The following is a 20,096-nucleotide window of genomic DNA, read 5'->3' as shown; positions in this document are numbered from 1 at the left end:
GTTGAAAGTTTCGCAACTGTTTGAATTTTCATCAAATTAATTCGAAATTTTGTAAATTTTATGGAAATTAGATAATAGTAAAATTTACATAAAAGTTTAGCTTATAATTATAATGAAAGCTTTTTAAATGTAAAATATTAAAAAATCAACATTAAAATACAAGGATAATTTTTTCCTTACTTTTCACATTTAATAATGACATTTTAACTTTTAAAGTCCACATTTTCAATAAAATATTGATTTAAAAGTACATATTATCAATTTAAACTTCTGAACTGGAAAAATGTCAGCATAATAATTTTTTTATGAATTCCACGTTAATAAGAATTGATGAAATATTTGAGGCGATTTAAAACTCTATTATATAACATTTTTAGAAATTATTTAGAAGTTTTTCGATACAGTGTTTGTTTTGAAAAGACTAGTTTAAAAATGTTTTTTAAGATCAACTTATTATAAAAATGAATTATAACTGTTATGAACCCATGGGGCTTTACGAGGAATTCGTAGTGTTACAGGGTTTTCGTTTCACTAACTAGTTAGTGTCATATTGAACATATAATACATATACAAAACACAACTCGTTATTTCCTAATCATCACAAAAAGGGGCAAAATTAAATGTTATCAATACATAGTGGCTCTTGAAAGAGCCTTTTTATTACTTAAAATGTGTTTTAAAAGATTAAAATGAAATCTAGAAAACTAGCGTCAAGGCAAGAATTGTAACGATTTTCTTAGAGGCATTGCTGTTAGCGCCTGTGAAAACACTATGTGTGATTGGTTAGCTTGGAGGAAAAAAAATAATTCGGCATTTTCATTGGTGGGAAAACTTCCAGAAAAAGAGTGCAAAGAAAATCTAATTTTTTAAAATTATGACCGAACAATTTTTGGAGAACTTGTAAAATTAAAAATACTAAAAAATTCTGACTCATTTTGTCAAAAGAAAAAAATGCTCCTAAAGCATCGGACCGAACTTAAACGATAAATAAGTTCAACTCACGGATTATTATGTAAAATGTCAGCTTTACGAACAAAGGTTCAGAAGCAAAACAGATGTGATGACTTATTCATAAAGCCCATTTATTAAGAAAAGATAAAGAATAAAAAATATAGCGTATAATTGAAAAAATTCATAAAAACTATGATTTTTCTCCTCCCCAGATCAATGATAAAAAATATCTCCTTTACAAAACTTAATATTATAAGGTTGGTATGATGGTTAATACATTGTATGTCTCCTAAGCAAGTGAATACAGTTCGGTTCAACGCCTAGACATGCTGGGTATCAAATTACCGAGCTGATCTCGGGGAAGATTACTCCACTCGGCAAGTAATGATCACCGAAGTTTCGATACATTTGTAGGAGATGGTTGAAAGGCTGCAACTCGTCGGCCAAGTATGTCCCAAACATGCTCAATCGGATTCAAGTTAGGTGAGAATACTGGCCATTCCATACCGATGATATCCTGAGATTAAAGGCGTTGTCATCCATAAAGACAAATTTAGCCCTCTATGGCATCTCTAAACAAATGTACACGCTGTTCCAGAATGATGTCCAGATAAATTTTGCCTTTCAATGAATTTGTCGTTCAGTGATGCTGTCTTGGTATTAACGGTTACCTGGTGTTCTCCATATAAAAGTTTGACGTGAATCAAATTACAAGCTAAACCGGGATTCGTCGAAAAACATCACGTGACGATGTCCACATTGCATGTTCGCTTCTTCAAGCGAATCGCTGGTGATAGTGAGTTTCCATGAACGGAACACATTTGACAGGCCTGCGAGCATATAGACCAATATTTCCCAAACATATGTACAAGATTTACCTTGAAACTGTGGTATCTGTGGCTGCAGACAGCTGACAAGACAGATCAGATGTCCGTCTGGTTCTTTTGGCAATTACTGCCTAATACCGGTCTTCATTAAACGTTGTGATTCGGGGGAAACCTGTACTGACGTCTTGGAATCGTTGCTAAAGTCTAGAGAGGATACTTTGAACAATTCCAAGTTCCTTGGATACTTCCATCTGAGTACGCCCACAGTCAAAGCGGCCGATCATTCTGCCACGTAAATCATCCACGTGCGTCTTCTGTGTCATAACTATTCGGTTATGGCATGGGGTGGCTTACAGAACGCTTGTGAACAATTTTACTTCTTTGTCACTATTTCTTATATACCCCTCTCTTACACTCTTTGTCATTGTGACATACTATCGAACTCATTTAGTGGCTTCCTGTAATTTGCATATTATTTTCGAGGATGTGTGCGATAATTCTACAGCTGATATTTTTACTTTAGAGCTCAATTTCTGTGTGGTTCTAAATTACCCTTAATTTATGAACATGAGTGTTTGTTAAATATAATGTTTTTAATATTGTTTCATCAAGTTACAAAAAAAGGCTATTTACTGAATTCAAGTTTTTTCTTCTTTCAGATTTTAAAATAGATTATTTCGTGAAAGAAGAATAAAAATACTTAGACGCGAAGAGCTTTTCTAGTTGGACAATTTTACAGTAGTAAATATTTTTTAACTTCGCTCATAAGTTCTAACCTATGTAATAAAGAAAAAATTATTCTAAGCATAACCTAATTAGGATTTGCCTACTCAATAATAAAATTAGACTTCTAAAGAAAATAAGTAAAAAAAAGTAAGCATCCTGATGCTTTAATTTTCCTTAGGTATCTTCTCTCTTCAACAAGAGAACAAAGAGATTAAAAAGAGAAAATTGAGAAATCGATTACCTTATTAAGTGTATCCTCTTTTTCATTTACTTATTCTCATCTTCATTAAATTATTTTATAATATTCTCAATAGCTTAAACATTAAATACATTGAATCTTGGTAAGCTAGTTTATCTAGAATTTAACTACTTTTCATAACCTAAAAGATTTTGATAGCAAAACTAAGTACTTAATTAATACAGCATTATGCAGTCCCAGTTTGTTTGAATGAGCACTTAATCTTTGTAATTCTCTTCTAACTCTAAGGTAAATATGCAGGTGTCAACTCCTTTCAAGATTACTTAGTCTCTTGTGGCAACAATGTCGAACACCAAAAGATTGTCAGAGAAAAGAGGAGACAAAGTGCAGTTTGAAACAAACCAGGGGTAATTCTCATTATATCCTGCAACATTGACTCTATAACATGGCTAGTTTAACCTTAATGTCTTCCACTTGAATCCAGGGCTTATACCACCAATCTCTGGAGAGACTTTAGGTAGTGTAGCATAACTTCCATGGAATTAATCCCCATACGATCAACGAAAAGACTAAAGTGTGATAAAGAGTTGGAAGGTTATTGAGAAGGGGTGACGACTCTGTATCGGCAAATTCGTAAGTGGGCAAAACTTTGTGCAATGAAGCGACACTTCGAAAGCATTAAGAAGAATAGAACTTTCCTCGTGTGTATCCATAGATTGCTGTCATTTACCATCAAAAAGGAAATTATTCTGAGGGTATATTATGGTATATAGATGATCCCAGTACTTTTATTCCAATAGAAATATCGGAAAACTAAATTAATCGAATATAAAAGAAAAGCTTAAGGAAAAATAGATTAATATTAAATATCCAATCGTTGGTATGTAAATGTTTTATCGATGTTAGTTTCGAAAATAAGAATGTACCTCGTAAATGTTTATGTAACACATAATAAAGGAGTGAGATTGAGTCATGAATCTAGCAAAATTGCGTTTTATTTACTAGGTTTAATTTGTTTAAGCCCAATACAATTACTGCAATATATGGCTTTCAGTGATTTTCATCGCTAGTTTCTAATCTCTTTAGAAAAGACAATCAAGTCTGAACGTGCTAACGTCTTGGCGATAAAAATCGCTCTACTCTGAGACGATTGCGTTTCGAAGAGAGTTTTTATTTGTTTCATACCAAATAAGGAAGAATTCGCTTTTTCTTTATTTTTTTTAAACACAGCTATAAGATCATCTATCCAATTAAAATTGACTTTATTAAAAAAAATATTGATAGAAAATTCATAAATAAATCATTCGGTAAGAAAATTTTTCAAGAATCTGGTAAAAATTATAGGAATCAATTTGTTGTTGGAGAAATAAGTGTTTTAATAATTCAAAGTATTTTTATAAAATTCTTATAACATCAAAGCTGCTCAATAGACTTAATAACTAGCATTACCATGGGAATTAAAACTTCGAAGATTTTTTTCTTCGATTAGTTAAAAAGCGGTCAATTGCAGCTCATGTATGGTCTATAGTGAACCTTCTTCCGTAGGCTTGAAAGTTAATTTTTTTTAAAACACTATTAAGGTTTATACTTAACAAATATTTATGACTCAATTTAATGAATTAAAGTTTATTCAAGAATATTTTCTGTTACATAGATTCATAAATTTACTAGAGGAAAAATTAAAAAATGCAAAAAGCTAATCATCCGTTTCTGAAGAGAAACGGGAGAAAACGTTTTTTTTTTGGGAACGCAAAAAAACATTACTTGAAACTTATAAATATTTGTTCCGAATGTGAAATTCGGTCTGAAGTTTAAAAGTATGAGTTTGGTTAAGCTCAAGGTTTTTAAGAATTACGAAAAAAATTTTGATGTCGTAGATTATCATCAGAGGCATTAGATCAATTTAAAATGAAATTTAGTAGGGAGATAGAATGATATAACACTTACGAAACAATCGTGCATGATTGTGCGCAATCGGATGATAATCGGAGTTTGATGATATGAAGCAGTAGTTACAGAATTGAACAAAAAAGGGTTAATATGTGTTACAGGGTTAATATGTGGTGCATTTTAATGGTATAAATACCTCACATCATTATTCTTAACAAGAAGCAAAACAGTTTACGACTTACAGTGGCAATTATTCTCATCCATACAGTGCCACCAATACCTCCCAGAAGAGAGAAGGCCTCAGCACTGGTTACCATAAACAAGAAATTTGATCCTTTAGTATTCCAAACGAAATGACAGTTTTCTTATTTTCCTCCATTGCGCAGCTTAGTAACCCGAAGGTAGTATCATCTTCCTTACTTATCATTCACTGCGCAGTTTATTTTCGTTACGTCGAACTACTAAACTGATCCGTGCTGAGGCCTTCTCTATTCTAGCCGGTACCACTTGGAGAAAATTTTCTAATTAAAGAAAGTCGCTGATTAAACTAGCATTATGGAGTCACGTGATATCATACATTACTTGACTCCATTACGTGTCATGCGATCATGTGTATTTATTAAAAATGTTAGATATTTATTTTATTTGTCAATCTATCTTCAAGCTAATTTTCATATTAATTGGCTCAAGGAGTTTTAAGATAACCGAGGAAATCTGAAAATTGTCCTGAACACCACCACTGTTATAAAATTTCGTATTGAACTTTTATATCCTTCACATTTGTCACAGCTTTATGAGCCATATTACTGTGGAAGGTTTTTGAAGCTTGTCAGCGAATTTGCTCAATATTTTGGTTAAAGGTAAAATAAATTTCCGTGTAAGTACTGTATTTAAATCTATTTATTCTCATCAGAAATTTAAGATGTTAGGAGTTAAGAGGGTTTATATAGGGTTTTCCGTAAAGAGCACCCTTAAACATATATTTTTAAATTCCCTATCAAAAAACGAAAACGAAAATTTAACCTATTGGGGGTCGCAAATTAATATTTAAGCAAAAAAAAAACTGCTATTACAATCTGACAAATTAGAGTTCTGGGAGGTGAATTTAATAAACAACAAGACAAGGAAAAAACCGAAGTTAGAAAGATGATTATTAGAAACGCATCAAGTTTCCACATTCAGTTATAACTGTTCTGGATTTTAATATATAAGCTACTTATTCAGTGGTTTGACAGATTTTCATTGCGTTTTTATTTTTTAGTCACCTGAATTTGTGACCCTTGATATGTCGATAAGAATTTTTAAAATATGCATAAAGGGCGGTCTTTGTAGTACACCCAGTATATTACATAACTAATTAAAACTGTTCCAAAAGGCTGTGAAAGTATAATACTGTGACTAATGTAAGAGAATTTTGCATTCGTAAAGATCTTTATTGTAAAAATGATAATTCAACAATTTTTATAAAAATGTATGGTCTCAGCTTCAAGGCTGCAGTACTTCTTAAATTAATTAGTTTGTTAAAGCAAACATAATATGTTATTTTCCATTCTATTATCATGTTTAAAGTAAAAAGTTGAACCTTGATAGGAATTTAAAATTATACACAAATGATTATTTTATATTTATAATGAATTTAATTCTGTTTGTAATGAAACATAATTATTGTTAATTATTGTTTAGAAAGAAATAAAGAACCTTATGTTAATAGCACAGTCTTATCTGTTAATTAAGTTTGCACAAGAAATAAAGCAGAAAATTTTAACTATTACGACAGGATTAAAATTAAATAAGTGAAACATACATTTAATAATTTTATTTTGGATATATTCTAACAATCTTAAAGTAGATAATTATCATTGAATTTCAAATGAATTGAACGAAAGTATCTTTAAATCCATGCAGATTTTGGAGAGAAAAAAACTAATAACAATATTAAGCGAGGAAATTTCCAGTTTAATAATTAAAAAAGGTTTCTAGATTCTGAAACCATGAAATAATTAGATATTTTAAAAAAGATGAGAACTGAAATTTTCTTCGAATTGATTATTTTAAAGTTAATATAGATAAGATTATGTTTAGTTAAACATTTTTCTCTTCATATAAATATTAACTTTAGTATTAAAACAAATGTTATACATTTTTAAAGCTGGTTTTGTCAGCAATTAAAAAAGCAGGAAACATCTATCGCATTTTTTCTCTTTGTTGTTTACTTTTGATTGAGATTTTCCAAAAACAATTTAGACAACTTTGAAAAAAATGAATAGAAAAGAATTAAGCGGAGAAATGCACAAAAATGAAAAAGTTTTCGTAAAAAATTAAAATTAGTTAAAAATTAATAAAAATGTGACAATTATAAATGACATGAAATTCTGCTCAATACAAAGCTGCAACCTGGTGATGATCCAGCTGAATAAATATTTAAATAAAAAAAAGATAAAATGGGTCAAACCTTCCATGTTTCCCCTGTTTGCAACTATGCTGATTGATAAGACATAATAATTCCCTAAAACTCTAAATGTCTTCCTCTGTCTCGTAATCCACTTACTTTTTTTCTCATCAGGGTGAATTTCTAGCAAAGTTTTATTGATGTCGTTTACGAGATAAATGTTAAAAAAAATTGAGATAACAATTAAGATAAAAAATTGCTTCAATGTAATTTTTTTCAACTAAAACATTGTTATTTCTTTATTTTATTGTACCTAAGACTTATCCAAACAGTAAATATAAACGATAAAAGTGTTACATTTGAGAGTATTTGGTTTCGAATAGTACACATTTCACCACTTACTTTAACTATTCCCAAAAGTGAAAGCTAAGAACTATATTATTTTCCGTTAGAGTTCCCGTAATTGTATGGAGAAAGAAACACAAAAAATGCATTATTTTTTCCTCCTTAAGCTATCTTCTAATTGACTTTCTGCAAATTTATTTCTAAGATACCTAAAATGCTTTAAGTACGTTAAGGAAAAAGTTTTACTTATCTTAAATAATAAATATTAGAGCAGTAAAATAATTACACACAATCATTATCAATTATCATCCATTAATCGACCTTAGCATGCTAATTTTATCTTGCGTTCATTTAATAAAAATAATACTTAATGGATTAATAAAAGCAAACGCATGCAATCATATTTCTATCACTAAAGCGTATTACAAGTAAAAAAATATTAACTGTATATTTCTGTAACGTTAAAAAAACTTTTTTTTTATAGAATAATAAAAAAAACACCCAAACAATTGTCAAACAATAAAGACTCGTATCAATAAATTGGCAAAAGCGAATGAACTTTAACGTAAAATTAACTTAAATAAGTTAAGTGTACGTTACAGTTATGATTAATAAATTAATAAAAATATTTCACAGAACTTTTTATTATTTACAAACGTATCTAACCACTAAATTATCAAAAGCAAGTTAATTTTATTCATTCAAGTAATAAAAATAAAGTTTTCTTGTTTTTTAACAATGCAAGATTTCATAATATTATGAAAATTTTTGAATAAGGTAAATAAGTTATTTGAAAGATTCCTGAGAAAGTTTTTTTGTTTAAAATTTATCTTTAACAAAAATACTTATTTTTTAATTATAATCAAACTGTCTAAATTAAATCGATAAATAAAAGATTACGCATTATATGATACGAAAATATTTAATTTAATCTAGTGTTAATAAGGTATGCCTAAAAACTGATTATTTATCATCAATTAAAACAATAAAAATAATTATTTAACATAAATTATTAAATTGTTTTATAAAATTATTTTTCAGAATGAAAAATACAAAATTGTTTTGATTCGTTCAAAATTGATTAATTTTTGGAATTATTTCAATAAATATCGCATAAAATAAGCAAAAAATAAAATTAAAGTTAACAGGGTCAAACTTTCGACCACTTGTTTCGAAAATTGGAGCCAATTTTAAGAGGTCATGTCTGCACTTCTAATTTTAAAAATCAGAAATTTAAATCTGTCGAAAAAATGCCTTTTTATTATAAAAAAATTACTCATATTTCTGATTTCCAAACTAATTAACTAATGCATCAATGATAATTAATTTTCGTTGAATCTCTTTAACACTTATTAATTACTGTATCTCAGGTTATGAAAACTTTATCTTAAATCAGAAATGAATTTTACTTTTCAAAGAAATCTGGTTGCTTAGTCTTGTAAAAATTATAACTTATTGTAAATTTTACGAATAAAATGTATTTTTGCAAACATTTAAATTAAATACAAAAGTTCGGGTGTTCCAAATTTATTTCTTAAGTGATTTTCCATGTTTAAAAATTATAATGGAAAAATCTTCCATGAAATAGTAACATCACATCAATTATCAGAGTTGCAATACGCAATAGAACTGCATATTGCTGAAAGTATTCTACTTGAATACTTGTTATTTGAAACACTACAATTGCTGAATGCATTTTATCTGAATTTGAAACTGCTTCAATGTTTTTCTTAGACTTTTGTAAATGGAAGAAAGCTTTGTTTTCTTCGGATTCTGAATATCATAAGTGGAAAGATCATATTACATATATTTATTCAAAAATTTGTGCTTTTTGCCCGATGTATAAATTACTCCTACTATAAAATGTTCTATCTCTTCTTTGTGAAACATACAAAAAAGGATATATCGAAGAGTGATGGAGGATACAAGAGTAAATCACAAACATTCCTTAATGAAAAAAATTCTACATGTTTGATTTCATTTTAGTGTCTTTTTTTGTCACTTAAGTGCTTTTTTGAAAGCAAATGATCATACTCCCAGTGCTGACTTGTCACAATGGAATAGAATTTTAAATATAATATAATATATATACATATAATATATATATATAAATATAATATATATTTATATATATATATATATATATATATATATATATATATATATATATATATATATATATATATATATATATATATATATATATATATATATATATATATATATATATATATATATGTGCACGACGAGTAGAGTATATGCTCTCTGTTATTGCATTAATATAGCTTCAATGTTGTTGTTGTAGTTCATTTACGTCGCACTAGAGCTGCACAATGGGCTATTGGCGGCGGTCTGGGAAGCATCCCTGAGGATGATCCGAAGACATGCCATCACAATTTTGATCCTCTGCAGAGGGGATGGCACCCATGCTTCGGTAGCCCAACTACCTGCACGCGAAGTCGAGCACTTTACAGTAGCACAGTTTAACGAGAACCAATACAGCACACCCTCGGACCCTACGCAGACTGATCCAAGTGGTCACCCACCCGCACACTGACCGCAGTCAGTGATGCTTAACTTTGGTGATCTGCTGGGAACCGTGTCTTAACGATCAGTCCACTGCGGAACTAATATAGCTTCAAAGCATGATATATCAATACAATAGTACGAGGAAAACCAAAGGAACAAGAAACGAAAATCGATTCGCAAATGAAATTTCGGTAACCAAAAAATCACCAAATATTCTAGAAAAATTCAAAATAAACACAAATGGGAGCATATAAGAACATATTAAGCAAGAGGGGAGAACGGATGCCATGCTATTTCTGAGTTTCATGTACAGTGTTAGAAGTTTGATTCTAAAATTACAGTAAAATAACCTACATCAGTATGTTTATGTAATTAACAGTAAAGTTTATATTAAGGAGCATTTTAAACCTTCACGTTTTTAAAACCATTTATAACTAGAATGGTTTCAAAACCGAAAAAGGAAATTTAGCTGGACATTAAAGTTAGACTTTTTGTAAGGTAATAGGCATTCGAGTTAGCCTTTTTGTTAGGATGAACTTTAAAGTTAGGTAGTGGCTCTCTTCGGATTCTGAATATCACAAACGGAAAGTTCATGTTACGTTTATTTATACAAAAAAATTGTATTTCTTGCCCTATATATCTTGCTAGCACTATAAAAAGTTAAATCCAACCAAAGCCAAGTTTTTCTCACCTCAGCATCTTTTTTCATAGAAATAAATAAAAAATGTTGATTTTCGAAATATTTTCTTTTCTTTTTACTTCTTTTTCCTCTGCACTAACATTTCTCCTAGTCTCTGCTGCGTTTGAATGTCCTAGAATGGCTCTTCTTCGCATCGTACAAGAACTTTGTCTTTTGGGAAATGTTCAATCATAAAAAAAGAAGAAGAAACAGTTGCAGGTCAAAAATAAAGAACATTCTGTAAGTAAAAGGCTGTGGGAAGTCTTTTTAGGACATTATTTGTGTTTTTCGAACTCAAATGGTGTTGTCTTTTTTTGGCTTTGAAATGCAATCAAAATAATTTCATTCCATTATTTGTTATACTAACAATAAATTCTAAATTAACTGGTAGGATAAATTTTATTTTTTTTACAAATAATTGTTTCGTCATTAAGTTTCTAATAATAATAAACTCAACAGTAATTTTAAGAGCATAATAATCCTATTCATCTTCATAATTTTAATGTATAATCTAACAATAAGTATTTTGTTTTATAATCGTTGTTGAACAGCCGACCCAATTTTTGGGTTTACGACCGCTAATGTTCAACTCCGTTGCCTAGTAATTCTAAACCCAATCCAAAAGACAAGGGAACTCCTGGATCGAGTATTGGGAGAAATTTTAACAATAAGTATTTGGAAGCTTTTGCAAATACCGTTACCTGAAAAAACTTTCACATTCCCCTCTAAAATATCGTATAGCAAACATCTTTGGCATCAGTCACATGTTGCCAAGAAGACCACCGTAAAGCTTTCGAGAAAAGGATAAACGACGGGGTGTCACAGAAATGGCCCATATTTAAGGGGCACATTTAACGAGCTGGATTACCCAAAATCGATAGTGACTTTCTTGATTCAAAAAAGTAAGCTGAACTGTGAGTTTCAGAATGTATCCTAAGTCGGCTAATTTAAGAAACTGGGACAGACCAACGGAAACTCACCAGATAAATTTTGAAGCACAGCATTTAACCAATCGTATACATACTCCACGAGTTTTAACATGCATTCGGGATTATTGTAGCTAAAAATACCATCCATAAAAAAACACTCCTGCTTGGTTTTCTTATTCGACTCATAAATAAGACTTTGATTACAAAAATCTAGGTGCATAGCTCCTCAATAATAGATCGTGAGTATATGGAAATGGGTCTTTTGGAGCGACGATTGAAGGATCTGTGGTTGGAACTGGGTCTGACGTCTAGCAAGATAACGTCTGAACGTTTATCGAGTGAACTGGCTTGCCCAGAGCAAAGATATGAACCATATCGAGACCTTCCATCAGGTTCTTGATAGGGTTTAGACCTAATCCCACAAAACGCAGTTTTCCTATAACATAAGAAAAAAAACAGGAATAAAAATTCTGTTCAGGAGTCAACTAAATACCTTCAGAAGAATCCACAGTATATATATATAGAATTGATTCGAATATAAAAATTGATTCTAATCGAAAAATTCGAATATATAGCTTTGACGTTCAGTAGAACTAGTCCACTTCCTCGCTAAAGGTAGTGTGGGAGGGGAGTTATCGACAATGCCAACCTTCATCTATCAAAAGGTACCTCGTGACTGAATCAAGTTAGCATGTCTTATATACCAGTGAATTGATGATTAATAATCGTAGTTGTAGTTACGTCACAATACTCCCCCACCAGTATTTTATCAGGGATAGAATTCGATGAACGAATACCACTTGTTGCTGTATTTGTGAAAGACCGAGAGAGCTGGATTAAGGTCACCGGGTTTTTGAGTGCTGAATGTGAGAGATGTATTAACTTCACTGTCGTAGTCACTCCTGAGTTGCATTTAGCAGTCGAGTCTATGCAGGCTGACGTTGTGTATGATCGAGACGAGACTGAGTAGCAACAGCGCGAGGAGGTGGATAATGTCGCAGTCACAAGTAGCAAGTCAACTGTTCAATGTGGATCATCCATCGAAGTAGGCGTTACTGTCAAGATAGGCGTGATCATATCACGTCCGTAAGTCACCAATGTGGAGGGAGGAGTTATCGACAATGGCAATCTTCATCTATCAAAAGGTACCTCGTGACTGAATCAAGTTAGCATGCCTTATATACCAGTGAATTGATGCTTAATAATCGTAGTGGTAGTTACGCCACAGTAGTATGCGTAAGTACTGTTATATGCCAGCAATGCCGCGAATATATGTTATTTACACAACTGAAAAATAGTTTTTGGAAACAATGAGGTAGGAAAAGGTTATGTATTTATCAATGCATTGAAATGATCAATTTAGCAGAGGATATCTGAAATAAGGAAGAGAATATCTCATATTATGTTATCTTAGTCTAAGGAATTTTTTAAAAGGATCGTCAATTAGTCCGGAAATAACATTTACTTAGTATTATTTTTGATTAAAAACGGTTCAAAGAATATAGCGAAGAAATTTTTCTAAGAATTTGTAACTTTAAAAATATGTTTTCCTTAAATTATTAATAAAACTCAAGAAAAGCCTCCGGCTCTATACTTTCTTTAGCTTCTGCATAATAGAAGACGTTAGTGAATTTTGAACAACAGAAAAAAATAATTAAAAAGTGATTTTCAGAAACTTGTGACTGCAAACAATTTTTTTAAGCCCTATTGTAAGGCTTTATAAAATTTCTTTCGACTAAATGCATTTTTCTCACTTCGATTAACAAAGTAAACATCGTTATAGTGTTTTGAGGCTATATAATTAGAAAAATAAAAATATTTTTTCTCGTTCAAGGCATTTGCAACTCTTAATATTTTATTTTATTTTTAGTAAAAAGAAAAATTACTTAATTTACACATTTTTCGAAAATGGGAATTTTTCTTACCCAACAGTACCATTTCTTCACATAATGCTTAAAATTTACACTATTCTCTTTTTCAAAAAAAAATCAAATTCTCTGGAAGTATGTTTACAATATTTGATAGCGTTGAAGATTTCGCAAATAATAGTCTAGTCCAGGGGTTTCCAACTGGCGGCCAGCGGACCTCATCTGGCTCGCGAAGCTTTTTTTTTGTGACCCGCGAGCCAAAATATACTAGTTGTCATTTTTTTGCGGACAATTTTCGTAGAAAATCTATATGGGTTTTAAATACTTTTAAGTTTTATATCTTAACAATTTGATATCTGTTTCACGTTAATTGTTTGATGCATAGGTGCACATTAAAGTTATTGTTGCCAGAATTTTTTAATATGCAATTAAATATTTTTAAAAATCTACTTATTTTAATTTGTAATTCAATACTTTTGTTTTGTACAACTTGATAAAAAGCTGACAGTAATATTTAACGTTCCTTCAAACATAAAAGAGTCCTATATAAAATTATACGGGCCTATACGGGCCTATATTATAAAATTATATGGCCTATACGGGCCAGCATTTGACTGGTGCTTTTAATTGCAGCCCCCGACCTCATGTTAGTTAGAAATCCCTAGTCTAGACTTTCCTGGTTAATTTAGATTAAATAGAATGTTTATATTTTGATTCAATATATAACTTGAAATTTCAAATAAATTACGGCTATGATCGACCAAGCATCTTTTCAAATTTTATAACTTGAATATATATTCATGTCGATAGAAAAACTTATTTTATTTTGCTTTCAAATACTGAAACAAATTTTTAACAAATTATTCAGACAGATTTATTTTTAATTAAAAGACAAGTTCTTTCTTTCTTTCTTCTTAAAGAAATAAAAAAAACTCGACTTATGAAAACATTAAAAAATTGTATCAAGTTCCGCATCTCCTTGAATTCTGTGGCTGAATGATATCTGAATAATAAAGTCGATATCTTCTATCGATATGAATAATATTCTATCGATATGAATAATGTTCATGTCGATAGAAAACCTTATTTTATTTCGCTTCCAAATATTAAAACTGAAAAATATAAAATTTTTAAAAGATTATTCAGACAGATTTACTTTTAATTAAAAGACAAGTTATTTCTTTTTTTCTTCTTAAAGAAATAAAAAAACTCGACTTATGAGAACATTAAAAAATTGTATCAAGTTCCACATCTTATTGAATTCTGTGGCTGAATGATATCTGAATAATATTCATGTCGATATCTTCTATCGATATGAACAATATTCTATCGATATGAATAATATTCATGTCGATAGAAAAACTTATTTTATTTCGCTTCCAAATACTAAAACTAAAAAATATAAAATTTTTGAAAAGATTATTCAGACAGATTTATTTTTAATTAAAAGACAAGTTATTTCTTTCTTTCTTCTTAAAGAAATGAAGAAAAACTCGACTTAAGAGAACATTAAAAAATTGTATCAAGTTCCACATCTCATTGAATTCTGTGGCTGAATGATATCTTTCAATAGAACTGAAAAATATTGCTTCAAATTTTTGATGAAAAGGCCGTTAGTCTATACCCTGAAGCGGATTAGAGTGATAAATCTGTGAAATAAATTTTAAAAAAAATAGCGAGGAAAAGACTTCAAACAAAACATGCTTCTTGTCCAATTTTTTCCAGTTAAAACTGGTCGAATTTAATAAATGACACACAGAAAGTAATCTAGAAATATTTCCAAGAATAAAAGGAAATTAAATTTAAAACATGTAATAGTATTCATAAGATTATCCCCTCAGAGTTTGTCCAATAATAATTATCTTTTAGTAAGAATAAGTATATGATAATGTTTACACTGTAGATTATTTATACTGTTTTTAAAAAGAAAAATGTTTGTGCAAAAGAATTACTTTTTCACATTTATTTCCTCCCGAAATCTAAAGAAAAAGGCACGATTTTTGATTGACTTATACATTAGTAAAATAATATTTGAACTGGCTATATTTGATACTGGCTATGAACAGCCGACATATTTATGGGTTTACTACTATCAATGATCAAGTCCGTAGCCTTGTTGAACCAAACTCAGTAGACAAGGGAACTCCTGGATTAAGCATTTTATTTTATTTTATAATCGTCGTTGAACAGCCGACCCAATTTTTCGGGTTTATGACTACTAATATTCAGCTCCAAAGCCTTGCGATTTTGAACATAATCCCGAAAACAAGAAAACTCTTGGATCAAGTAATGGGAGAAATTTACCTTCGTTGAGGATTTTTTAATGGAACTAACCCGCATTTGCGTCACATGGAGAGGAAAACTTACCACGATTAGCCTAATGGCAAGGGGACTCTAACTCATGATCCGTCTACCACTGAGGATATTTAACGTCAGCACTGTGGTCGATGCAAGCCAGATGCGGAATTCGTACCGACCGGCCTTCGCTGGGATTCGAACCTGGTTCACCTCATTGAAGGTGAATGCTCTATCCCCATAGCCGTCGCAGCTCTGGATTAAGCATTGGGATAAACTAGTGTTCTTGGAGGAATTTTTGATGGAACTAAACCTCATTTGCGTAACATGGAAAGAATAATCTCCCACGATTAGCTCGGTTGCAGGGGATTGACACATAATCCGTCTGCCACTTAGGATATATTACGCTAACTCTATGGTCAGAGTGGGTCCGTGAGCAAAGTTCGTATCGACCAGTCATCGCTGGGATTCGAACCTGGGTCAGATCATTGGGAGGCTTGCAATATATCTCTTGAGCTACTGCAGCTTCAACCATGAATGTATGTTTAATTTAAAAGTCGATTTCAGGCATATGTTGCTTATTTTAACTGTTTAATCTGTTATAAATAGATCTATCAGATGATGGATGCTTGCCAATTTGCACATGAAAACTCTGGAACTACTGGTCTATTACAGGTAAAAGTTTTATTTATTTAAGTACTAAATTGTGCCAGCAGTCAAATTTTATAAAAGTAATATTTCTGAATTTTCATAAAATATAACATATTATTTTTTAATAAAATGTGCATTATTTTATAAGTAATATGCTGAAATTTGAAGGTATCTATAAAAAAGACAGTTTATAGTAGCCTTCCATGACTGCATCTTTCTAATGATAGTTATTAAGTAATTTCTAATATTAATTATAATTACGTAAGTATGGTTTCTAAAGTCATATACTAAGTAAATCTATGTTTGAATTATTTTTTTATTGTATTTTTAATCCATATCTGTTAATCTGTTTCAACAGAAAATTAACTTTACGTCATTTTTTTTGTTTAAATATACGCTTATCATTTATTTTTAAATAGATATGAGTTCAAAAAAAATATGATAAAATATGAGTTTTGTAAAAAAAAGATACAAATGGGAAAAAAATTGCAACAATTTTTGTAAATATTGTATTTTATCCGAAAATAATCTGCCAGAGGAGTGTCATTTATCAATAAAGTGGAAATTCTGTTTAAAAACAGATTTTAAGGTTATAAAATAATGTTATTCATTTTTTTCTTTTTTAAAATACTTAAAAAGTTGAATTTTATCATAAACTGCAATTTTTATTTTGAAGGAAGAAAGAAAATGACACATTGTTAGATACTGTTTTGGTAAAACAGTGTATGTAGGCAATTTAGTTTGCTTTTCTTTTACTTAGCTTTGGTAAAAAATATGTTAAGCTTAGCTTCCACGTTTTCTGGAACTTACAAACTTTTCTTACAAAATTGTTTTGTTTGAAATTTTTCTTGAATGCTAAACTTTATTCAAAAACTATACCGATTTGCGTGAACTTAATATTGTATCTTAATTCTTTAATAATCAAATACATGAAAAAAAATTGCATTATTGATGAAAAATAATTTTGTTTGATCATACAATTGATCATGCATGTTTCTCTACATATTCAATTTATGAGTAAATTTAAAACGGCATTGCAGCAATAAAGGTTTATCACTATTTTCTTGATTCATCAGATTTTTGTATACACGTTATTGTCAAATTACTCCATCCGGGAAGTATTGTGTCACAAAATAGAAGAGACTATCTGACAGAGGCTAGACTAATTAAGAAACAGTCATTAGAGAATCAGACTAATTAAGTTACAGAATGAAAGGGAAAAAAACATTTTATGGATCCAGAGAGCTTTACAGAACTTATGAATCTTACTTATTTTATTTATTTTGAACGAAAAATTGCTTAAAATGTTTCCCTTTTTCGTGCATTTCATTTCAACTGCAGTTTAAAATCTTTCGTGTGAAACGCAATTAAAGGAAATTTAAGGAATACATAACCTTATAATTTTACGCAAAACACGTTAACTAATTTAATATACTTGCTTTCGAAATTTCAGAACGTTGTGCATGTTTGCATAAATTTTGAACTGAAACTGAAGTACAGCTTTGAAATGAAATTATTTCCTAAATCTTAAACAAATAAAGCATATTTAAGAGTAAATCGCAATTAAAGTTTACGTAATTTTAAGTTAAACTATAACACGAAACTATTATATTATTTCTAAACTATTGTATTATTCTTTTTATATGATTCTTTCTTTGTATCATTCTCTAATTTAAATCATCATTCGTTTTTAAACCTAATTTATTTAGTATGTTTACAGTTTTTTAAAGTCAAAATTGAAGGGTTCAGCTGATGGCGATTGTTTGCATCGTTTCAAAAAAATTACAGATTAAAAGGTGCATCATCCGCAAAATCTGTAAATTGTTATTTAAAATTTTTTTTCGAGAAATTTCTTACAGTATATATATATATATATATATATATATATATATATATATATATATATATATATATATATATATATATATATATATATATATATATATATATATATATATATATATATATATATAGATATAGATATATATAGATATATAGATATATATATATATATATATATATATATATATATATATATATATATATATATATATATATATATATATATATATATATATATATATATATATATATATATATATATATATATATATATATATATATATATATATATATATATATATATATATATATATATATATATATATATATATATATATATATATATATATATATATATATATATATATATATATATATATATATATATATATATATATATATATATATATATATATATATATATATATATATATATATATCGTGCTGGGAACAACTTTGGCATTAGTCCCATGCAAGATGCCTACCGCACTATTTTGGATGACAATGTGCTTCCTACGTTGTGGCAGTTTTACGTGGTGGACCCCTGTTACTTCCAGGACTGCAATGCCAGCTGTCATGTTGCGAGGGTCACCAAGGTTTGGTATGGTGCCAATGGGGTTAATTGAATGGACTGGCCTGCACAGAACCCAGACCTGAACCCTATCGAGAACCTCTGGGAAGAGTTGGATCGCCGAATTAAGGGGTGTACTACCCTTTCAAAATCGGTGAAGGAACTTACATGTCTTCTCCAAGCCGAGTGGAAGAAAATACCACTAGCCGTCACACAAGGACTTGTGGAAAGTATGCGTCGGAGGGTTCACGCTGTAATTGCCTCTCGTGGAGGCTCTGCCAACTATTGATTATGAATAAAGTTTGTTTTTCTTTTATTTCTTTTCAATCACACGTGTCCAAATACTTATTGGTAGATCATATATATATATATATATATATATATATATATATATATATATATATATATATATACAAGGGGTGATCAAATGAAAAGGTTCGAAACGACGTAAAAGCGTAACAGTTAAATATTTGCATATTCCGCTATGGGAGAACGTAGCAAGACATCTCGGGATGCGATTAGAGTCTCTGACTGAGATCGGAGCATGCGCGGGTGCCCGCATGAGCAGGAAAGAGCAGAGGCTCTTATCAAAAGCAACGTCCAAATGATGCGACAGTCCGTATGAGGACAGGATGGCGTTCGCTTTTCAAAATTCGACGATTGAGGAGCAGCGAGGTGTTATCCGATTTCCTCGAGCACAGAAAAACCATCAACTCCGATGTGTACTGTGAGACACTCTGATGCCTACGCAGGTCCATCAGGAACAAAAGACCGGGTCTGCTCACGGAGGGTGTGGTTCTGCTCCATGATAACACCCGTCCACACGTCTCCAGAGTCACACACATGGAACTGGCCAAGTCCAAGTGGGAGACGTTGGACCATCCGCTCTACAGTCCGGACATGTCACCCTGCGATTTCCATGTGTTTGGTCCACTGAAGAAACACCTGAAAGGGAAGCTCTTCAACTCGGACGACGTACTCAAGGATGCTGTAAAGGACTGGGTCTCGTCACGGCCACAAGAATTCAGGGAACAAGGAATCCTGCGGCTTGTTCATCAGTGGGATCGTTGTGCTCAGGCCTATGGTGTATATTTTGAATGAAGTCTACATTTGTACCCACCATGTCGTTTCGTACCTTTTCATTTGATCACCCCTTGTATAAAATGAAACGAAAATGAACGTCAAAATGAAACGAAATTTCACATACGTAATGACTACTTTGATATAGGTAAATGATTAGAAAATTAAAGATTACCGTTTTTCCAATCATTTACTTATCATTTACTAATTTCTAATCATTTACTTATTTCTAATCATTTACTCATATCAAAGTAGTCCTAACGTATGTAAAATTTCTTTTCATTTTGACAACTCCTTTTTGGTGTGCTAATTTTTTTTGTCCATG

At 30.4% G+C, this 20,096-nt stretch overlaps 1 long non-coding RNA gene across 1 annotated transcript in view; it reads left to right on the top strand.

Moving 5' to 3' along the window:
* Positions 1-20,096, top strand: part of LOC107448990 (uncharacterized) — a 63,746-nt gene that overhangs the window by 22,464 nt on the left and 21,186 nt on the right. Inside the window, exon 2 of the long non-coding RNA XR_001584728.4 lies at positions 16,237-16,302. This is a non-coding gene — a long non-coding RNA (uncharacterized LOC107448990). The remainder of the gene's footprint in view (positions 1-16,236; positions 16,303-20,096) is intronic.

This window comes from Parasteatoda tepidariorum, chromosome 11, assembly GCF_982258835.1.
Source record: "Parasteatoda tepidariorum strain Cologne lab strain chromosome 11, Ptep-v5.0, whole genome shotgun sequence".
In the NCBI taxonomy this organism is placed as follows: Eukaryota; Metazoa; Arthropoda; class Arachnida; order Araneae; family Theridiidae; genus Parasteatoda; species Parasteatoda tepidariorum.
The sequence above is the reverse complement of the archived record's forward strand: the minus strand, read 5'-3'. Positions and strand labels throughout refer to the sequence as shown.